Here is a 7,485-nt window from a genome sequence, read left to right on the forward strand (position 1 = left end):
TCTGGCATTCGGAATGGTCACAAAATTCAGAAAATGGCACCACAATACACTGACCTAAATACTCAATTACTTAGTGTTATTAATAGTGACACTAAATAATTGTATTATTAATAATACTAAGTATTTGATTGAGATTGATTGGGATTGATTGTGAGCTATAGGAACGACGCGAAATTATTTAATTCCATCATGTTTCTATTAAATATGCACATAAATGGACTTAACAACCGCGCCAAATGTCCACATATTAATAAAAATACCGGCCATTTTACATTGGCTACGATTCACTTCGTTTCCTAGTTTCGTGTAAAAACTCAACGGAATAGGAAAAAATCGATCTCACGCGATTGTAACTGTTTGGACGTTTTGTCAAAATAAGCGCTGATTCACACGTTACCGCGCACAGGAAACGAGTTTTGGAAGGCACACATTTATGTCTTACCGTATCCGGGTGTTTGATACGATCCTGCTTTAATAGCATTTGCAAGGCGAAGGCATTTTACGATGTGTTGGTATTTTGGAATCTCTAAAACACCATTTTACCTATTAGAGATGATATTTATATTTTACAATATACATATTTTATACTTATATAGATATAGTATAATAATAATAATATCAGCCCTGTATTATATACTCTGCCCACTGCTGAGCACGGGCCTCCTCTACTACTGAGAGGGATTAGGCCTTAGTCCACCACGCTGGCCTAGTGCGGATTGGTAGACTTCACTCACCATCGAAATTCCTACAGAGGAACTTCTCAGATGTGCAGGTTTCCTCACGATGTTTTCCTTCACCGTTAAAGCGAACGATAAATTCACAAAGAATACACACATAGTATAGAATACACACGTAGCGACGATAGCCTAGTTGGGTATGGAACGGTCTCTGCCAGACGAATGTCCGCAGGTTCAAATCCCAAGGGCACACACCTCTGACTTTTCTAAAATCATGTGTGTATTCTTTGAGATATACCTAGTCTTGCCATAAATATTGTAATAAAGAAAAAAGAAAATTGTTAACTGCAAATAACATTTATTACTTTTACAGTGTGTCAGTTTAATACATAAATATAAAACAATTAAAAATATAAAAGCCTATTCGAAGGGGGCTCCCTTGGCTGCAATACAGTCCTTTAAACGATGAGGCCAGTTATCAATAGAAGCACGCACTCTTTCCATGGGAAAATTCTTCACTGCCAATCGTATAGATTGTTTTAGGGACTCAAATTATCATGGCGTTTAGAGCAAGCTGTACTCTCTAAACTGACCACAAATCATAATCCAGCGGATTAAGATCGGGACTAGACGACGGCCAGTCTTCAGCTCTGATGAAGTCCGAAACGTTCGATTCCAACCAAGACTGCGTGGACCGAGCTTTATGACCCGGCGCCGAGTCTTGCTGGAAGGACCATACTTGGTTATTGAACATGGTGATGTTAAGGGGCTTAACTACCTTCTCAAGAATGGTATCTTGATACACTTGTGCCGATGTTTTGATACCTTTTTCACAAAAATATGGCTCAGTCACTCCTTCATAGCTAACACCCCACCAAACCATCACTGAAGTCGGATAATGTCCACGTTGCACTCTGTCGACTAATTGGGAAGCTTCCTTAGAGCTTTGAGCATAAATACGGTCATTTTGTTTGTTAAAATGTTGCTCAATTGTAAAAATTTTCTCATCCGTAAACAAAATTTTTCTGTGACCTCCTTTGCGTACCGCTTCAGTAGTTGTTTCGATTTTACCACCCTATTCTTCTTTAAATTATCAGTTAAGAAATGGCCAGTGCGTCTCTTATAGGCTGCAAGTCCTAAGTCATCTTTTAAAATACGCGACATGGTTCTAGGTGCTATCTTCATTTCCCGAGATAAAATCTTTTGCTTTCGGACAGGATTTCTTCGAATTCTTTCCCTTACTGCTTTGACCACCTTTTTCGTACGAACACTACGTGGACGGCCAGATCTTTTTCTGTCACAAACAGAGGAGGTCTCATTGTACCTATTAATAGCCCGGTACACAAACATTTTACTAATACCAAGTGTATGGAGAGTTTTAAAAATTGCATTTGGCTCCATACCTACTTTGTGTAATGCTATCACAGCGATTCGGTTCTCTTTATCACCCCACACCATTTTAATATCGCAAAATATTTTACAATGTATTGGCGCCAAAATGAGAAAACACAATGAACAATCGTATAAAAATGACAGATTCGAAATTCAAATGTAATATTTTTTTATAATTAAGTGTAACAGTATTTATGGCCAGACTAAGTAGTATACTATATAACTATTTTAAGATTAATTCTAGACTTAATATGTTTCATTTCTTCTTCCCTGTCAGCCCGAGCTGGCTTCTTTGTTTACTAAGAATATTTTTAATTTATTTTATTTTCAATATAAATTGTCTTTGTTTACATAAGCTAATTCAATTAAATAATAATTAAATATTCTCATGATCCCTGTTTACAATCAGGATTCAAAATAAGTACATTTGCTACTGCGTGTACGCAGATAAACGTCCTTAGCAATACAAAAACTTACTAAAGTCTATAGCATTTCAATCCCATCCGATTGCAAGCCAAAGAATTACGTCATTCCTATCAACGCATAAATCTAAGTTTTATGATGCTAAAATGTTAATTAGCTAATTATGATGCAAGTTATTAGAATTAATTACTTAATTTACTGTTGCTTTTATTATACGAAATATGCATCTTTAAACACGTTGTGTTGCATTTTGTGATGCATTTAGTAATTCTGTAGGAAATTAGGATTAGCGAACAATGGAACAAAATCTCGAATACCGTCTCGGGTCACGCACCTCTGACTTCGAAGTAATAAGTGTGCTAATTATAATTATTATTAGTATTTACATTTCGTGTTTTTAAATTTTTATCTTTGTTTCAACAATAAACTTCTTTTCTCTGTATCTTTCTTATACTAAATCGACATTAATAATAGAGATGGAACAAAGTCATAGAAGGTAACTCGGCTGCTTTATCACCTGCTTGATATCGTACCAGTGTCCTCGCCCAATACAGGACAAATTATTTGACGAAAACCCACACCATACCGGCAAACCTAAGAATTGAATTCAGCACCTTACAGTTAGCTTAAAGCCATTACTACACAAAGAAAACTACAGACAACTGTGACAGTTTAGTTGCTACTACAGTAAAATAATATTACGATCATGTTTAGTAATACAATGAGATTTTACCAAATAATCTACGAAATTATTTTTTTTACCATTAATTATACTAAAATCGACTTTGACCATATAACTGCAGGTAGACAGGACGGGCGTTTATTGAAAATACCAAATGTCATTCAGTACAAATGTTCGCGAAAGCTCTTAAATACTTATGACAATAGGTACCATTATTTCGGTGCGTAAAATCTCAAAAACAATAGATCAATAATAACTATTTACTGAACGCACAAGACTTATTGTTTTGACACACTTTTTAATAATTATGTATTCTTTACTGTATTAGTACTCTGTTTTGCTAAAGTTACTTATTTACACTTTATGGTAATCCCAAAAATAATGATGACGAAGGAAATACGTTATAGTTGCGTCCTTTTAAGTCAACAATTATCAATACATTAAAAAATTCGCATTCACCGAGTACAGCCAAGAGCACCGGCGAATTTTCCACTACGTGAACAATATACAGTCGTTAACAATTACATATTAATATCCTAAAGGAATATATGTTATCTATGTAGTGCTTTTCTGTTCTAACATAATTTATTACTTAAATTAAAACCTGCGTCCATTCTCTTTATGTTATTAATTATTGTATTTGTCATTTCAAAGGGTGTAGTCAGAATAAAGTATCACAATAAGTTGACAAGTATTTTTATAATTTAACATTTCAGATTTAATTTTAATCTAACCATCGGATCTGAAGTAATACTTTTAACCTGTTTCTTATATTCGATTATGACATTAACCTTATGTAGACACAGCATAAAAGTGCATTCATTGTTAAATTGCGTAACCAAGCAACCATTATAAAGGTGGGGTATATTTAGCATAAAAATTGTATCAAAAATAATGTTAATCTTTATAGACTTTAAACACCTAGAGTTCTAAAGAGGTCTTTGTTGACCTTATATGAGTGAATCCCAATAACCGTGCCAAACGGAAAGGCAGAGCGTTCACTGAATTTTACTGTTTTTTGTGAATCGATGACCACCCAAGCTTAACTGACGCATTTATGGATAGTAGCAGCGATTTTTAATTTTAGGTGTTCTATTTTTTTACTATTGTATGTAAAATATATAAGTAGATAATAATATTATCTAACAAAGAGTATAAACTGAATTCGGTCGTTTTATATCTCACAAACGATGTTTGAATTACATTTAAGGAAACTCTACCAGTAAAATATACAAAAAATGACATTATGACGCGACTCTACCAAAAGGAGTGAATTTGACGCGTTTAATTATTTTTTACAATCGTAAATAATTAGGATTACTGGTACACTCATAAATAAATAATTAGGATGACTGGTACACTCATACTTATCATACAATCAGGTTTAAAATCGTCACATCCTTGCATAGATAAATGCCTTCTGGATACTCTTACATCTAGAAATAAAGCCGAAATATATAATTTTCAAAGTGGTTGAGTCTTTGTTAATTCGTAGAGTCACGCATTAGTAGCTATGACATCAATGTACGGTCTCACGGCGTAACTACATTTTTATTCTCTTCAATATAAAATTATTAATTTTGTAGGTCTTTACTAGTCTTCATTATTGCCTGTTGTTTTTCTTTAAACTAATATTCTCTACCTTGACTTAAACAAGTATAGTTCATATTATTATCTCAAATGAATAAAGCGCCGATCGGGAGGAATTGATTCCAAATTCTGAAGCGGTTTGCAAAGTATTATACCAAAAGAACAGAAGATGAATGAAAGTGTGGAGAACGAAGTGACAAATTTCAAAGCAAATTAAACTGAAGATAACAATTGAAAATTTCATGTAAGCAACTGCTCATTTCGTAGGGAGAAAGAAACTACCAGAGGACAAAATCTTCAGAGGGATTCCTCTGGCACTTCGAGCGTACTAAATTGGGTGACTGGTTGTTAAAAGAGATTCTCTCAAATACCTTTGTTGTAATTCATCAACTTTAGTCTCCTTACCAGACGTAGATGTAGCAATGTATCTAAAATCGTACTCATTGTGCACCTCTACTGCCCGACGTATATAGACGTACCCACAGCATTAGAGGTATTACAACGGGTAGCTATGTAACGCATTGTGTACTCACACGACAGTGCGTTTTCTCCAATACAAACGTGACAAACCGGAGAACGGCGTACGGACCTCTCCGCAAGGCAAGGTCGGCTAACTATCGCCAACTTATGCATGCGGTATTCATGAATCACGACCAATATTGCCAAACCGGTTACCCAAATCAAAAAACCAAAATCTGAACTCACCGTTCGTAAGGCTGTGTCAAATCACAAATCTCATGGTCCAGAAGTACAGACGGAGTCGGGTGGCTGTCTTGTCTGTGTAACCCAAACCCACAAAGCGCAGAACGCACTGGCACAATACCGTTAGTCGAACTTTACATCACTTAAACTACTTAAACTTTGCCACAAACACTAATATTAATTATTTTATTACACAACTACATAATTTGTAGTAATACAATAGTTCCATTTAACTATTTTGGTGGTAAGTATGTTACGGACCCGTGTAGTAACCCGCCACCGTGGAATTTGGCTCACAACTGACAACTTACATGTTTACGTTATGTTACATTGACAACGCATTCCCTGTCTCTTTCACACAATTACAAGCATTCTATGAAAGAGAAAGGCAAACTTGCAGCTGTGCTTTTAGAGCGCATCACAGCCCCTATCGGCGTTATAGGCGACAGTCACGTCGAAGCCTTCGACTTCATTCATTATCTACGTACCACGTAAGTTCAACAATAGATGGCGCTTTTGCAGAAGAATTTGGATTTCTGCGTACCTTTGTGAACAGATGTCGTTAGAATAAACATAGCGTCTACCACCTCCGAAACTCTACAATGATACAAACGCACGATCACGACTAATCATGTAGAGTCTCATATCTTCTTTACATAATAATCAATTAATAATCGTACATATGCTCTACTGATAATAAATTGAAATGGGGTTCGCTGTCACTTTACCAAAAGCTCTACTTCGAACGAATCTACCGGCGGTGAATGATTAAAATAAGGAGAAAATTGACTGATTTGCCCAAAACTGTCAATTACATGAGAATCTGAAAAGAATTAAGGTAAGTATGCTCCAAAATAGCCCCTATTTAAAAATAAACCTAAATAGCTCCAAAAATAAACTCTACAAAAGGTGGCCTTCCCAAACGGTTATAAAAACTGTATCATAAAAAAGCTTAAATCGAAAGATACATCCAGAGAAATCTGGTATCGTTTTTATACACATCAATATTTTACGTTGTAGCGCCGACACGTTGCCATGGTAGAGTTTCAGAACATCCAGTCTTTATAACTTTTCAGGCCAGCTCTGCCGGATGATAAAATACTCACCAAAATGAAATAAGAAAACGGCATTACTTGCCTTATTCTAATTTCATTCCTATATTATTGGGTTTGGGCCTAACCTATTTTTCCAACAGCTAATTTAGATAGTTTAAATTGGCCAAGAATTGCAACCTGTTTCCCAATTCGCACATTTATTTTCATAAGTCCGTACTTAGTGTTTACTAATGTTATCTTTAACGTATGGCAATCTTGCGCAAATCTTCATGCTTATTTCACGGTGTATATTATTTATCAATAAATGAGTTAATGTTCAGAATTTTATTATGTAAACTGGTTGTGCCAAATAATTCGTTCCCGTGGACCATTGTTGTTTAAAAGTAAATAACTTTATGGCATCACATGTCTTAATTTAAATAAACATATATTTAAATATTGGACGGATAAATAACAAACATAGACACGCTTTACACTCATGAAACGTATCGTTCAAATACGCTTTACACCAATAATCTACACCTGTCAAGAAATTAACTGCATTTTCAGTATTTCACGTATTTACAAAATATTGCTGGCATTAAGAATCGAACGATTAGTTTGTCTTTGCAAATCAAACAAACGACATTAAACCTGCAGGTCATATGAAGGAAAGTGTTCATCGTCAGCAATATGTAAATGCGCTCTACGTGCTATCATGTCGGGGGCCGTGGTGCAACTGCGTCGGTTCCTTTTAGCGGTGCGCACGCGCACTCAATCATTTCACTCTCTACGGACAGATGAGTGTAATGTTTGGTTCGTGCTATGAGTTTAATTACATATCGATATTTAGATTTAAAATAAAAATGTTGTCTTACGGTAGACCTTACAAGCTAAACCCAATTTCTGGTTATTCGTATTAACAACCACGAATCTAGCACGGATTCTACCAATGTTCTTGAACCTCTAGCAGTTACCACATAAT

At 35.3% G+C, this 7,485-nt stretch overlaps 1 protein-coding gene across 1 annotated transcript in view; it reads right to left on the bottom strand.

Moving 5' to 3' along the window:
- The window catches only part of LOC115442235 (cadherin-87A), a 42,584-nt gene extending 36,820 nt beyond the window's left edge, over positions 1-5,764 (bottom strand). Inside the window, exon 1 of the mRNA XM_037441025.1 lies at positions 5,470-5,764. The gene's annotated coding sequence lies outside the window, so the exon portion shown is untranslated. The remainder of the gene's footprint in view (positions 1-5,469) is intronic.
- Between the last annotated feature and the right edge of the window lie 1,721 nt (positions 5,765-7,485).

The sequence above is a fragment of the Manduca sexta genome, chromosome 21 (genome assembly GCF_014839805.1).
Source record: "Manduca sexta isolate Smith_Timp_Sample1 chromosome 21, JHU_Msex_v1.0, whole genome shotgun sequence".
Taxonomy (NCBI): domain Eukaryota; kingdom Metazoa; phylum Arthropoda; class Insecta; order Lepidoptera; family Sphingidae; genus Manduca; species Manduca sexta.